The sequence below is a fragment of the Bombus flavifrons genome, chromosome 3 (assembly GCF_040668555.2).
Source record: "Bombus flavifrons isolate JBK064 chromosome 3, iyBomFlav1_principal, whole genome shotgun sequence".
NCBI classification, from domain to species: domain Eukaryota; kingdom Metazoa; phylum Arthropoda; class Insecta; order Hymenoptera; family Apidae; genus Bombus; species Bombus flavifrons.
Window position 1 is genome coordinate 14,401,575 of NC_138444.1, and position 17,012 is coordinate 14,418,586.

Genomic DNA, 17,012 nt, shown 5'->3' on the forward strand with positions numbered 1-17,012 from the left:
GGGCGAGCGAAAGAGGAGCGAGAAAATCGGGGAGAGACTTTATATACACGAGTCAAGGCACGGGTAACGGATATACGAGCCATATTACAGACTGCTACTGCACACTCGCCAGGTTTTATAAGGCGCTTAAAATTTTATTCGTTATAAAATTCCTTCGTTCCCGCCCACCTACCCCTGTCACTCGTTCATCCCGGATGCACACTGGAAATTTCGTGCACGATAAAGGGAGGGATGATTTCGAGTGATTTACCGACCTTCGATCTGCTCGTTTACTCTTTACCTTTAGTCACCCTTCGTCGAATTCTTTCCTGGTTCAAGATACTTCTAGTCGTGGTTAATACCACCGATGTCTCATATTTTTGTATCGAATATCTATGATTATCGTTAGAACCGAACTTTTTAAAATTTAAATATTTTTATTTGCCTTTTTCTATTGCGGGTTGTATATTTATTTATCCTTCGAAGTTATTCTGCCAAAAGCACGTTTATTTTTAAACAGAATGTACTTTGTATATTTAATAAGAGAATGAGCTAATTTCATCAAATATAGAATATTATAGGTACAATATTCAAAGGTGTAAGAGTCTTTTTTACTCCTTTATCAGTAAAAGATAAGATAAATTAATTCCGCTCACGATATATCTACAAGCTTTACACGCTTACTATGACATACCTACTTTATGATGTATGTAAGATCAAAGTTTAATCGTTTAATTTTAGACGAAGCAGCGAATAATTACACAATTAGATGCTCGATAGATTTAATGTTCATCCACGCGATAGTGGAAACACTATATTCATCCTTTTCGATAAGAAACACGTCTATCTTCGTACGTGGCCGTTGCTTTAACTTTGTACAACAGCTTGAATAAATTACTGACTTGTACGGCACGCTACCGTGATAGGTATCGCTATATTTAATTAAGAGTGTCCTTTCTTCTTACTGACGTTAATTACAGCGAACCTTTATCCAGCCATTAAAAAATTATTACGACCACGGTAGAATACCACGTGTACCGAACAAATATTCTTTCCTTTCTCTAGTTTACTGGCTTATTAAGTGCAAAACTGCTATTTATATCCTAACTTTCCGTTACGAATTAGGACTCGCCCAACATTGTTTCGATAAACTTTATACGGTATTATTAAAAGTAATAACAACCCTCAACAGAGTATCAACTCATTAAAAGCTTCTCTTTATGAACTTACCAGAAACTATTCAATCTTCTTTACACATCGCAGAAAGAAAATAATTGAGGTCTTATAGGTCTATGGTAAATACCGTATATAGACATGCATCGTATTTTATAGACAGATAATTGAATTATTATGAAATTTTTATTTAGTTCATAAATGCAGAAAGAACGAAGTTCTTTAGGTACCGCTGCAACTATTAATTCAGAGGCAACTAATACTAAAAAAGAAAAACTGAAATTAAAATTTCTGTGGCAATTTACACGATTTACCATTTTGTTCTATAGCACTGGCATTGTTTAATGGCTTAACCAAAATTTCATGCTTGCAAAAGTCAAAACTTCCATCGAACGAACACGCTGCTTATCCTACCGCTTTCTTCAATTAAAACCATCAGAAACATCCCGAGAACATCGAGATTCGCGCCATTTCCCTTCCAAACTTTTGTTTCTAGTTGAACGTAAGTAGCTCCTTTTCGTGGAAAGAAAGAAATACCACACCGAACGTGTCCCTTTTATGATACAGGCAAGGGGAGGGGTGGTTCGACGAGATTCTTCCTCGTTGAGGGATGGAACGAGAGGAAGAGAAGGCTGCTCATCAGAATAGACCGTACTCGCACCAACGCATTGTTACTGAGTTATGTTCGAACGGCTGCGCCTGAATTCGACTTAATTTTCCCGAGAAAAGAGATTAAGCGAAAATGGCCGCCGGGGGACGAATGCAGCGCGCTCGTTCTCCCGGAAAGCCACTAAAATATTCGAAATTGTTACCTTAACCGGTGCATTGTCGCTGGTACGGATCCTTTCAAACGCCTTTTTTCTTTTTCCTTCCCCCAGCGAATTTCTTATTCGTTCACCTCGCCACCGGTTCTCGGGTGACGAGCGACGCTTAAGCGAATTTTAAACGACTCACGGTTGATTAATTGTGCGTCGCCCGCTGGTCAATCCTTTCGGGCCTCGGCGAATGTTTTTTCGTAGCCAGTGACGAGAGTAATGAAACGAAACACGAGGGACACAAAGGCGAACAACTCGTTCGTTCCTCTTCGGTGTTTCGTTGTTTGAAAAATATTGAGGCTGCTCGTTATTAGAACCAACTGAGAGTTATGAGTTATGAGTCGTGTTTCGATGACAAGGATTTTGTGGAACGTTCGATTCTTTCGAGAAAATAAAGTGAATATTAGCAGTTAATTGGATAAATTATAATATATTACCTTCTAGATCGAAATCCTACATTATAATTTTTCTATATTGAATTTTAATTCTACGTTGGCATTTTCCTGAATTGTATAATTTTATGGTTCAACTTTTCTATGCTGTAATTTAACTATACGTTGCAATTTTCCTATATCGCAATTTTTCTGTATGGAATTTTAATATCATACTGCAAGTCTTCTATACCGCATTTTAATTCTATATCGATAATACTTTCGCATTATTCAACCCAACCCGAACATGTACATTTCATATTTGCCATAAAACGGTAGAAAATACATCAAAATAATTTCCTTGTACAAAATCTCGAAGGAAACGAACCGGCTAGCCTTCGAAGCACTGCGAAAGCAGAAACCGATGGGACACGGTTTAATTCGCGCGAATGAAATTAATTATGAAGATAGAGGAGATCCTGGAGGATGTCGGCCGGTCCTCGCATCCCTCTTCCTCGTTTCCCGGAGGGAGGCGGACGGCCACGTCCTGTCGGGCTGCAACCAGTTTCGAACAGTTCGACGGAAACCAGTCGAGCGAGAGGAAACAGGGACTTGGGGAAGGGAGAGGAGACGAAGGGAGAAAGATAGACGCTTAGCGGAGGGACTTACGGACACTTGGCCGCTCAATGGCGCGAATTTAAGAGCGCCAGCCGTTACGCTTCTCATTCGTTAGCATAAATTAATTATTTTCCAAGGGAACGTAGAGATATGCCGGACAGAACCGTTTAGAAATATCAGCCGGAGACACCGGTTGGTTGATTGTTACTACGAGTCGCACACCGCAATGCGGTGCTCCCGAAGTGTTCGTAATTACCTCGCATGTAAGAAGTCGTTTCATAATTATCTTCCGGTCACATTGGAATCGATATTCGCCGTAATTCAGCCGAAGAATGGCCGCTCGTGAAGCGAGGCCTAGGTTCGGTGAAAAGAGGCGTGACTTCGATGACGATAATAAAGGAAGGAGACCGAGTATGAGAAAATTGTGCGCTTTTTACGTGGTCGTGCACAAAGTCTGGAGATTTGTTAAGTTTTCGCTAATAAAAACATGCTCTGTTAGTCTTAAGGAATCCTTGAAATTCTCTTTCACAACCACACCGCGAAGAAACGTAATTCGATAACGTTAATTAACTGGGAAGAACCGCAAATGGAACGTTGCGCAGAACGTTACTAATTAATGGGTTACTGCAGTTGATCGCGATTACAAGAAAGACAACGCCATACTTCTGAACGTTCAGACGATAGGAATGTTCTAAAACGACAAACCAAATAACAACGAACGTATAAAAATAACGGGTATACATCCACACGAACAGCCGAGCGCTCGTTAAAAAAATTACCAATCGGAAGACGTATTTATAATCTTTGAAAACCACGTTTGCTTCCCCCGCACATGGAAATCCAGTCGAGAAACCAGTCGCGCTAGAACGTCTCGCATCGATGTCGGACGATTCGAATCGCAATGGTTCGAGAATAAGAGAACGAAGAACGAGAAGAACCAAAGAAATATTTTACAAAGTTGCACCCACGGAACAGACGGAAAGAAAAGAAGACGACGATCAAACGGGACGAATTGGAGAAGAAAGGGAGGCGGAGAAATAAACGGGACATCCGGCTCGAATTAACGAACGAAAATTCAGCTTGATTAACGCGGAACGAAATCGGTGACGAACGCGACGCGGTCCATTCCGTGGACCCCCGCGCTCGCGCGAATTAATTAAACCTGCGTCATTGCGCGCGATCGGTCGAGGAACACGCGTAGAATCATAGACGCAGCACACGTCCGTTGCTCGGTTCGTGTCTCTGGAAATCGGCGCGGATAGGTTTTGAGGTCGCGTCCAGTTCGTGCACGGGCGCGCACAATAAGCGAAGTGGACTTAGATTGGGCTAATTAATTAATGCGCACGTCCTGTCTCGTCCCGCCTAATTATCTCGCTTGTCAGCTCGACCGTCGTTCGCCACACCGTTAATACGTGTCTCCCCTTCTCTCCTTTGCACATTCCACGTTTGCCTTCTCGCTCTCTCACGTTTGCTATTCTTGTTCGTCGTCTCTTTCTTTCTCGTTCCTGTCTCGTTCCTAGCTCCGGTGGATCGTATCTGTGCGTGTTTCTCGTTTCTCGTACGTTCGGGGTCAGCCTGTCTTTCTCTATCCGTAATTATAATCAGGCTAATTGTGACGTCAGGCACAGGAAGCTACACCTAGAAAAATCGCCCGACGTCCGCGAGCCACACGAGATACCTACACCACGTCCTACGATCGTTTAAACGATACTGATCCAACGCGCTCGGAGATCCGTATCTGAGTATAAACCGCGGTTCGAACGGTGTATCATGGTTCGCGGTTTGATCTTGGCACGGTGACACTTTATCGAGAAGAATGTGAATTGGTTAGAGTAGACTCGTAACGCATGGTATGTCGGCCTGTACATACAGTGACAGGTTAGATAATAGTAGACAGGAGACGTTCACGCAAATTCATATTTTTATAAGAAAAGAAAATGAAACCTAAATGGAGATTTGTTTCTCTTATTAAATACGATATTACGACGTGTTTTTCGCTCTAAATGTTTGATATATTTTTATATATTTAAAATTCTTTTTACTTTACATACAGTCGACTTTTAAGTGTTCAAGTACTTACACATATTGGGCCTTTTTAAGTTTCGATACGATGTGAATTAATCGTCACTTGATACGCTTTGTTTCTTTTTAAATTCTGCAATCTACCCGATAGAGATCAACATTAAGCGCAGATTGGAATTAAATATTCCAAAGTAGAGTACATTCAATAACATATTTGGAAGCAATGAATATACATTAAGGATACATAGCGTCGTTAATTTTAATATACAATTATTCAACTTTTTAATAGATAATTTGCATGTATAATCTGTCGGTTATACAAGTTGACGAGCACTACTATAGATCATTAACTTGTCGTTAGTTTATGTACATATATTAGCAATATTTATATGCTGCTATTATAAATCTGTTTGGACATTTATGATCGGGTAGTATATATAATCGATATGTTTCCGACAAAAATTTAGTTATGAATTAGGGGATTTTGTACTTCACAGTATAAAGGGTGAAATTGTTTCTATGAATCTAAATAGTAAAATAATACTTTTTACAGCGAAATTTCTAAAAATTTAGTTAAAACGACAATTCAATATTATAACATATTCTTCGAACATAGAACCAGCAACTTAGTAAAATTAAGAATAAATATTTCGAACATACTTCTGACAAATATATCTCCTTTATACAAAAATTCTATACATATACTAGAGATAGAATTGAAAAATATTTTTTCCGAATAATAGCTACCAGATACCCAACTATATTCAAGCACCGTACCTAAACCCAAAATCAAGGAAAGAAAGGAGCAAGAACAGCCCATTATCGTCATCTAAATAAAATTACGGTTTATTTTCGCGAACAATTAGCCTCGCTCTGCTGGAGTAGGTAGCAATACTCGTTCTCTGTTCGTAAATAGCCTCGAATCTCGCGGTTCATTAATTTCGAAGAATCCATAGGCAGGCCTGCGCTCTCTCTTGTGTCTCGCAAAAGGATCGTTCGATTCTTCTCTACGTGGAATAGGCTCGAATTTGAATCGACGATCAACCACGATGGGAACGAGGCATTGATGCGTGTCCAGAGGAATCGTCGATCAGTTGCGTGCGCGCGAAATTACAAGCGATAAACGCGAAAATTTACCGCACGACGGATCGATTTGGCGGCGAATTAACCGATGAATCTCGATCGCGGTATCGCCCCTAATGTGATTAGTTTTTCTCTCTTGTTGCCGATCATACTCGCGATAATGGTAACCGTAATAATGGCCATAACGACGGCACGCTGGCAGAAAAGTCACGCGAATATTTCCGCCATGTGAATTCGTACTATGACAAACACGAGCGTAAGTGTTGTCGAGTTAGTAGAAGGAGTAGATGAAAGACAATTTAAATGGATTAGAAGATTTGAACGAATTTTTTCTTTGAAGGAAAGGCGATTCAAGGGACGAAAGAATTGGGAATTACACTTACAATTGGATCTCCGAAGTATGAAGCAAAGATTTGAATCAAAGGCGTCTGCAATTTTTGTATTAAATTAGATCTCGGGTTACTTGGTAATTTCATTTATGAAATCATTGAACATTAACAATTTATCTGATGTAATACGACTCTTGCGTTTAATGATATATCTGTTTGTGAAAATGTTTTTGCAATTGATCGAATCTCGAATCTTCTAAAATTCTCTACTAGATCGCGGCAATTAAAATTATTTATCGTAAAACTGACTACTAACGTTGCCTGATTAATTGTTGCGTAATTAAAGATTCAGCTATTACAAGATCATATAATTTAAAAAATGCATGTGACTATTTTTTCTAAACCTCATTTCATTCGGTTATTACTTTAGCAGTATACTTATTAACATGGTTAATGAATTGAAATGAAGGCAAATGTATGTGTACTTTCTGAGATTACGTATTGATACGCTGGTTTTCATAACTTTTTATTTAAAAATATGCAAATTTTGTGCGTTTTCTCATGCTGCATATTCTCAGATATAATTAATTACCTTCTTCGTCGTTAACAATACGAAGCGAGGTTAAGCATAAAACTTGGAAGTCAATTTTTTCTGGAACAATCAAAGTCCTTCATGAATCTCAATTCTAGTCTTATCTGGGAATATAGTTAAGATAAATTAGACAACCGTCGTGTAAATTAATTTATTACCCTAAGTAAGAATTCTAATTCTGGATTAAATCCTATCGATTTAGCAATTTTTAGTCTCAAGCATGCATTTTAATCCAATTTATCTTTTCTCTTTCAATCCATCATAGCTCACGTATTTCTTGGAATTAAAACCGGCCTGATTAAAATTAATTCTGAATAGCTTTCTAGCCAACAAACGACCCAGTTTAATTGTTCACTCTATCCTCGTTATAAAAATAATTTGAAAAAATAAAACCCACATACACACACACAAAACGTCCATAAAATTATTTTAATCCTTTCAAAAATAAAAGATTGACACAGATCCGTAACCTCTTTTCCTTTAATAAAAAAATTTCATCGATCAGAGGTATAAAATCGCGAACCTTAAGAGAAGATTTTATAACGCTTCGTACGGTAGAGAAATCTGTAAAATTTTAGAGCTAAGTTTTGTACAAAAATAAATTATTATTCAGCGTCGGAGATAACAAAAATTCAATCAGCCGCGAACGTATGAAGGAAAAGTTCCAAAATTCACCGGAGTACGAGTCACGGTACGAATCCACAGTGGAATTGATGGGCGTGGTGTATTTTCACGTGATTTATAGATATAGAATTCGATTTAGGCAGGTACGCGAAGCGCGAGGAGTTCGCGTCGCTTGTAAAGACTCGCGAACTGCCTGGAATTCGAATGAATAAACGCGAATCGAGCGTGTCGCGCTCGAAGAATGAACGTGGAGGGAGGCCAACAGAAGAGCGAAAATGAATTATGGAGGAATGTGGCGAAAAATGTGCACCGCTTCGATTGGCGCGCGCGACTGCCTTTTCCCACGAGTTCTGGAACGAGGGCTTTCGAGGCTGCGTCAGAAATAACGAATGCATTAACCTTACTACTGTTAGGTGGCCAAGAATAAGTAGAGCTGCACGAATTTACGCCTTGAAACAAATGCAAGCTATATTTTATTTATAAAGGAATCCATTTATCTAGAACGTTCTAAACAGATGGTTTAGATTTCGATAAAGTATAACGTAGCACTTGAATAGTGGAAAAGAAAAACAAGCTATGTATATTATATATGTATCGATATTTTATAAAACGACGAAAGTCCATTTATAGCGATTTTAATCAATAGTGATTAATCCGATGGAATAATCTAAATCAACGATTGGTCGATTAAAGAAAAAAGATTAGTGCCTGAATGAAAATTTGTTTCGCTTTTGATAAAATAAAGAAAGGAATCACGGTTTATTCGAAATGCTATTTTAGTCAGAGACGGTGACAGTTGCTAAAGAGACCAGTGTAATACATTACTACACAATGAGCTATAATTTTAAATAATCGCTGCATAACAGTAGCAATATTTCATTTTCCGCTAGCCAAAACGCCTTGATGCTATACAACACAACCGAACTTAGTTTTTCTTTGGAAGTTTCGAAACAAGTTGTTCGGTGTAACAATGTTTGTTAGCCAGAGAATCATCAACGCAATTTATTTTCATTGCGAAAGCTAAAATAATATATGTATTAACTTCTAAAATTTGTCCACGACCTATAATCTAGAGGGAAAAGTAAAAATATTTAAACGATTCAGTAAGAACGCACTGATTAGCATCCACGTTAAATAGAAAATGACTAAAATTATTAGATTAATAGTTATGATTTTTCAAGGAAAAAGGAAACTACTAACCGCATGTTCTACTTGCGAAACAAAAATCGTTACGCTAATTGGAAATTTGTCACAAAAGGCAGAAACTCGATCCATCGGAATCGAACCCGCTAAATAGGTAACCGATGTTAGGACACAGAGGAGGGGACGACTTCCAGCCCACTCGACCTCGATTCGGGTGCCACGTATTCACGATAATCAAACGGAATTATGCTTGCCGTGGGGCAACGACTAACCGATCCCACAAATCAAAGAATCTACATGGAAGCGTTTCGTTCGAACCCCACGGAACCGATGAATCGAAGGGTGATGAAGATTCGGTTATGCCGGTGGAATAAAGAGACTCGATCGATTGGCTGATCAGCGAGGATCAGACGCGGTGTAACGAGTAAAAGAGAAAAGAAAAAGAGGATAATAACGGAGAAAGAAATAATCGAGACCCGGTGGAACAGGTAGAGAATTCGGGTACGCTGCTGCTAGATTTCATCTTTCACCCCTTTCGCTGACATAAATCGAACGACAAACGAACAACACCTAAAGAAAAGGGATCGGAGAGGTGAAAGAGGGGGATGGTTCGAGCTTTAAAGACCGCAACGTACTTTAATTGTATCGTTGAGACGAGGCGGAGAGAAAAGGAGAGAAAGAAATCTAGCAAACTAACAGGCAGAGAATGAGAGCAAAAGGGACGAAGGGAGGGAAATGGAAGAAATAGAGCAGAGGCTCGTCGTGTATCATGTATTTTAAGGTATTTGGGTCGCGGCAAGGGTGCTACCACTGTTTCTATTATTGTCTCAAAAGGGAAGCAGCCCCTTCGCTTTCAGGACCCTGGCGCACACCTCTGTTCACCTGGAGTAAGCAGACCTGACGAACCGATCCACGCGTATTCATCCGCCTCTCCTCTCTCCTACCGTCAACCTGGCCTAAGAATCGAAAAAGTGACAACTTCTCCGCGTATATCTCTCCGCTCTCTTTTCGTTCGGTGTATCTGTCTGGACCAGCTGGGCGACAATGCCGGGAATTAAGGGCACGGATCGTCATAGGTGTGGGAATCCCGGGTGAAACAGAGCTGCGGCCCGGCTTGACTCTCACAAGAATGCATACTAATACCGAGACGGATAGTCCGTTCGTTATATCGAGGAAGCAGAAACGAGGATTTCCAACTGCTGTTGGTTGCTCGAGGGGGGATGCTGTCGAGATCACCCCTTGAGTTTATTCCCATGCTTCTTGATGATCGTATGCGATCTGCTGGACGTAGAGAGAACCGGTAGCAAAAAGGCGTGGAAGACGTAGATTTAAGATGCTACGAATGCTTTTAGTAAGACGGTTAAGACAAATACTTATAAATACTTTCGTTGTACGAAGATGTTTCAATGATTTTGAAAGGAAACTAGGAGGAAATAGCAGATATCTTTTCACAGATGCTTGTGTGAACATAATATATTATATATCTGTGTAATACTTGTTGAAGTACGTATGAACGAAAGTTCTACAGTAGCAGTATCTTCTACAGGGATGCACTATACATCTGAACAGAATTTTACAAGTATTTAAACAGCGACAGGCTATAATATGTCTATTGAAATATTTGGTTTATAAAATTCTTGCATACTTTAAATTCATAAATTCCATATGTCTACTAGAATACTCCATTTATTCTATTACCATCTACTCGAATAAAAAATAGCTAAAATAAAAAAAGAATTTTCCGTTCGAAAATAAATGTTTAAAATTCAAATATCGCCTAAAACGTTAATCATCGTTATTTGCCCCCTCCTTCTCCTTTACAGATTCAATTCTAACGTACATATTCTAACACCTATAACTCCTTCGACGAATCGTTCAGGTAAAATTTCTGCTAGCTGGTAGATTATCGATGAATGAAAACCAACAACGATGCGTAGAGTGACTGCTCTATCGTCATTAACAGACTGAAAAATCCCTTGCCAGTCAGGTATTCCTTTCTTTCTCTCTTTCCTTCCCCGTTTCTACCCTTTGGAGAGTAACAAGTGCACGCTTCACGTGGAAATTAAGGATGCAAAAAACGCGCTGCGGCCTCGCAGCGGGAAATTTGAATGTGAATTCGAGGCAGCGGCGGGTCGCGTGCTGCTATGGATCTAGGAGTGAAATTTGCATACGGAAGGTCCTTGGCACGCATGAAAGCCCCGTGGCTGCCTTTGTCGGGAACGTGCTACGACGAGACGTTCGATTCCTTCGATACGCGTAACGGCCACGATTTTAAACGGTTTTCGATCTTGATCCATGTCGAACCCTTCGATTCGTACAACGACTCTTCGAATCACGCATTTGCATAGGTACGTTTCGAGATACTTAGCGTGAACGAAGATTGAAAATTATTTTATAGGAATACACGGTGATAGGAGATTAAGATTAGAATATTTTGATTTAGGTACGTACCTTGTGTTGTAGATCGTTCAACTCGCCCTGTAAGCCTTCCATTTAAGAATCGAAAGCAGCCTTAATATCCCACTAACGTTTCCACCTACAAGGAAAACAGTATCGTTCTTGTGATAGTCTTTACACACTCGTAAGAAATATTTAAAACAAAATGTGATAGAAATATATTTTCAGCACATTCGGATCAACGTGTATTTTTATATACATCCTTCTAATTCCGATCAAATTTCTTTCCTTTCAATCCTTCAAGCAGTTACACTGTCACAAACATCACCAAACTTTCGTCTCACGTTTACAAATTCTATTTAAACTGTTGACCTAAACGTATTCACACTCGACAGTTACCCGCAAGTCATTCTACCCCATCAAAGCGAGTCATCGAACGTGGAGATCCTAGTGGAAAGCGTGATCCACCTAATCAAACATATAGCTGCCTTCGAATTGCCTTTTGGTCCGACTTAAACATGGAAATAAATTCCGATCGCACGTTCCAGCCTCGTGTTCCCGATTTTAATTATAATCCAGGGAGGCTGCACCGGTGTGCCGTATCCGTCGCCTCATGCAAATAAATCATGGCAGGCCACAAAGCACCACTTCCGGCTCGTGTCTTCTACCCGGAAAAAAATTTGAATATTTTCTTCTCAGACGTTTCTGTTTCCCCGTTCGAACGATCGTCGATGCGCACAGGCACGTGTCCAAAAATCGTCGATTCTAATTCTAATCTCCACGAGTCAAATTTGAATAACGTTCCTCACCCTCGAGTTTGATCTCGAGCGCGCGCTAGACTTTGCGACACAGAGCGTGCTGGAAACGGGATCATCGAGCACACGCGACCGAATTTCGTTCTCCTCGTTCCTGGCGAGCCCTCCTCTGATTTGCATCATTTTACTTTCTTTTTTATTTCCGCGCGTGCCGGAATAAATCTCGGTCTGATACCAGACGTTACTCGAGGCGAGTCGAACGAGAGGATCAACGGGTCGAACGCTGCGCGCGTTGCCATCGTCTGAATAAATTTATTTGATGGTGGATGGGGGCTGAGAAAATTTAAAGGTTGAAAGTGTAGCGATGGAGGAGAAGCGTAAGGACGAAGTTTTGGATTTCCTTCTTAGCATAATTATATTTTTTGTTTTACGAATTTCTGTACAGTTAAATATTACATAATTATGTTATATTTCAGGTAGTTAGGTGTAGTAGAACAAAGCGTGGCATTCGTTAATTGGAGTATGAAATATTAATTGCAGGATTGTATCAAGATTATCAAACAAAACAGATCTCTCTAATCACTTCTTACACTTTCCAATCTGATCGCATCTTCTTGCAACTTATCGAGTATAATCTACTCCAAATCATCTTTTCTCAAAATGACGTCACGCTCTTGAAACAAAGGCAACCGCTGGATCGATACAAAAATCTGCCAAATCACTTCCATAAAACCTTCCCTCTAAGACTGGACCCGTTCCGTCCCAGTCACTACGCAGCTTCATCATTGAACCGACGATCTAGCGGGACCATCGTGACGCGAAATCACGCGAATAAAACGGCGTTAAAGTACATGGATCGCAACGAATTCCCCGTATAAACCTGTTGGGATCGTTATTGTCACCCACGAACCCGTGGTCTTGCTGTTGCGCGACGAACGAACCTCGAGTCTCGAAGCATCAACGAGGGGACACGACGCGTTTAGGACGCGCGTACGAGCCTACAATTATTGTCATTGTCACCCACGAGTTTCCATACGCGTCACCAACGACGGAGTAAAAGTCGATCGGACGCAGGCCGCGGAGAACGATCGACTGATCGAGGGCCGCGTAAAACGTGCGGAGACACAGCGAACGACCGATCGATCGCTCGTACACACGACGATTATTACTATCGTCGCGCGGCGATCTTCGTCCGTGGAACTTCGTTAACGCGATAAAAAATCGCCATCGTCTCGACGAGTTAGCGAACGATCGGTCGTTTCACCGAGGCGGGATCGCACGGGTATCGATCGACGGTTATTGCGCGATCCAAGATCGTCCGGCTGTGGAAGACGCGCGCTGCCCACGGGACAGGACGATTCGCAGGACATTCGATCGACGTCCAGCCAGGAATCGATTAGCTATCACGATTTTTCACGTGTACCTCCGACAAATTACCCGGTAAGTTACGCTCGCCTCGGGTACTGCCTCCGCCCCCGACGATCCAGCAACGATTGACGTGTTCCTCGTTTTTTCGCTGTTCCTACGAACAGAGACTACGTTTCCAGAGGTTTGTCCAAGAGAATGCTTCTTATCGTTAAGATACGCTAATGTGTGTCCGGGAGATTGCTCGGAAATTTACTGATATTTCTGCGAAGAGAACGTATGGGATGTTTCCTGCGAGATAAGCTTGACGATCTTATAAATTAAGAAACTGGGAGATGGTGAGTTGTGTACGATGTTTCTCTTTTATAGGTAAATGGATGAGAGGTGCGGTGAAGGAGAATACGAGTAGGATAATTTAGTTGGTTGTTACGATGGTTGAGCATTTGACGAAGTTGATGTTTATATGGTTAAGGGAACGGAATATATTTGTTACATTTAGATTAAATGAATATTATAAGATAAATAAATTAACACGTCCGGTGCCTATCGATTATGGACACGACGATGGAAATGTTGGAATTTGGACAATGGAATTTAATTCGAATTGTTTCTGGCGTGTGTATCTATAAATTTGTCTTTGCAAGATTCTATCAATTGACATATTAGTCAAATGTAGATTACATTGCTTAGCAAAATATTCCATGGGTGAGTAATATAATCATACAGTTTCATCTATGATCTAACGATAACATTTCACGCACGAATAAAACTACATTTCGATATTCCGATACAAAAATAATCCATACCTTTTACCTATGAACTTACTTTAACATCAAACTTCTTCAAACAACGTTAAACATACTCCAGAAACCTTCCCGTAATTTATTAATTCTCTTTGAAAAAATGTTATGAACTAGTCTCTAAAACTTGTACATATAATTCCCGCTAAAATCATAATCACGTAAAAAACTCGATCATGTCGAAGAAATCGCGTCGTTAACGTCAGGAAGCTAGGGTTAATTCGTGCAAGCTGCGTACAATTTGAGGAATTCCGCGAAAAGGAGGACGCGCGTCCCCGTCGTTTATAGTCTTTTTACTGTGTCTTCGGTGCTCGATCGATAAAAATATTACGATTCAAGCGGGACGCAGACATTTCGCGGATTGCTGGCCATTCAACAACATCGAACGCGCATCCCGTGGAAACTATGCCGTCGTAAAAATCTCTTTCGCGCCTGCATGAGGGACGAGAGGACCAACGTTCTCTTGATCGGCATAAAGTACAGCGGGTATTAAATGCAAAATTGTGTATATATGCCTCCTGCCGCGTTCTTTTTCTCTCGGACGAGTGAAAACGTTGACCGTTTCGGTCGTGTCGGGTGATAAAAGCCGCGTTCCAACAAGAAATAAAGGAGATCGCCGTGATCTTGGCACGGCGAATCCGAGATCGTCGATCGATCGTTCGAACCCCCAGGCAATAATTATTATCGTCGCCACCCACGAGTCGACCTTGCGACCTTTTGAGCGACCGAGCTAAAGAAGAAAGAACGAACCCATAGGAGGAAAAGAAAGCGAACGAAATAGAAAGAAACGACGCAAACTCGAGGCATTTACGACAAGCCGCGTTTCCAATAGTCCCTTCTAAGCTTTCGTTATCCTCTTCTAGATCGTGTTCAATCGTTTCTTTCTCTCTTCGCCGCGAGACCGTCCAGCGGGGCTCGCGTGGGCGAACGAGCGACTTTATTGGCTGGTCCACAATGCGACATTTGCAGCTTCGTGTGTCGTAGGGTCGCTAGTATAACACGGCCACTTCTGGCTCAGGAAAAATTGCCGTGGATTACGTAGTCCCCCGCGACGAACTCGTTTTTCCTCGTATCGAAGCGCATTCGATGGCCGGACAACGTCAAAAGTGCGCTCCAAACGTAACCAGAATCAAACGATCTATCCGTATTCTTGGTCGAATTTTAGATTCGTGACGATTTCGTCACTGCGAAGTACTTTCTTTAGTTTTTAGTTGGATGGAAGTCGAATGACATTTATTAATTGCGAGATTAGTCGGTTCAGAATATTTTAGAATTAGGTACGGGTTGTTAGTATAACGATTTTCTCCTTGAGGAAATTAGCTTTGATTTTAAAAACGAGAAACATGGAATATGTAATCTTAAATGAAGCGGAGAAATATAAAACACATATAGAAATTAGTATCAAGTACATGATGTTTAAGATGAACTTGCGGGGACTCTCTCTTTATTAATATTAAACGCGCATTTTTAAAGAATACGACACTCCTCTGTATTATACTGTAAATGATTATTAGAGGCAACTCATAGTACGTAAATCATAACAGATATGGTACCTCATCTGTGGTAATTAATACAAATATATAATAAATTTGAAAAATATTCACAACAATGTACATTTTTACTCCTATTAAGTTAATGCATTCCCAATTCTCAGCTTTCAAGCGCTATATTTAAAATACTGATGTAATTACAGACATTTAATGCATCAAATATTACCATGGCATGTCAATATCTAATATCCGAACGTCAAAGATATTCATATCGATAACTGCATAAATGCCATCCAGCTACTATTTACTAGCCACCCAGAAATATCAGCAATTTCATTCTTTACTGTCTTCAACTATCAATAAACTTCGACCAAAAAAAAAAAAAAAAAAAAAACACGCTGGAGAACATTAATAGCCTCGAAAATTTCAATAATTCTATTTCAAGATACGCTTACCTCATCCACGTCGATAAAAGATGACCGTTCGACAGTGAGCAGAAACATCGTGGTCGATTACTATCCGTGCCTCTCATAAAACCGTTGTACGGAAGGAATGTTTGTTAAAGTTTCACGGGTGTCATGGCGTCTTCGCCAACTTCGTAACGACAGCGTATCTACAATGTGTATCCGTACTCCGGCGAGAGAAGACAACAAAAGGGAGGGCAAATAATCGTGGAACAATGGCTGGGCAGGCTGCTTCCGCGATCGCCGTTTACATTGTGCAAACGAACGCCCGAAGCCTTACGGATTCTAAACACGAGACATTCCACCCTTGTCCGCTTGTTTTCCTCTCGGCTTGCACTCTGCTCTCCGCCTTTCGAAACGAGGGTGGCCCGTGTAGTAGCTCGGAATTTTATAGGGTTAATTACGTAATAGGGTTAACTGCGATTTTAGACCGAATTAGCGTTTCAACGACACGAGAGTTACGAATCGAACGATATTAATCCTTTGTGTAATGAACACCGTGGATGTACGTTAATCTACATTCACTTTCACTCGTGGATTATGTTTCTACGATTCGTTCGGAAAAATTGGAATATCCTGTATCATTTGATAACAAGTCATGTACACGTGTTCACAAACACTCGTAGATATCTTTTATGAATATATTATGTGTGTTGTGTGTAACGTTATGAAACTTTACTAGCTGCGCTATAAAATTTGTCTGCCCTATTTATGTTGGTAAAGTTTGACAAATCTGAAAATATGTATAGAAATTTCAAGATATTTAATAGAAGTAGACGAGATTATATATTTCGCGCAGATCACAAAACAATTTAAAGTTCAATTATTTATTATATTGATAAACAGCTATATATAGCGACACGTGAGTTAGAAACCAATTAGAAAAAATTCAAATCACTGTTATTTTGCCTCGGAGTATCAAGATCCTTAGGATACACGTAATGTAAGAATAAATAAACTCCGAGCAAAACAATGTCTCCGCCACGTGCAAC

At 40.3% G+C, this 17,012-nt stretch overlaps 1 protein-coding gene across 8 annotated transcripts in view; it reads right to left on the reverse strand.

Annotated features, from left to right (window-relative positions):
* zfh2 (Zn finger homeodomain 2) overlaps positions 1-17,012 on the reverse strand; it is a 411,031-nt gene that overhangs the window by 280,573 nt on the left and 113,446 nt on the right. For all 8 annotated transcript variants that reach the window (XM_069132601.1, XM_069132602.1, XM_069132606.1 and 5 more), the window contains one exon: positions 11,201-11,285. The gene's annotated coding sequence lies outside the window, so the exon portion shown is untranslated. The remainder of the gene's footprint in view (positions 1-11,200; positions 11,286-17,012) is intronic.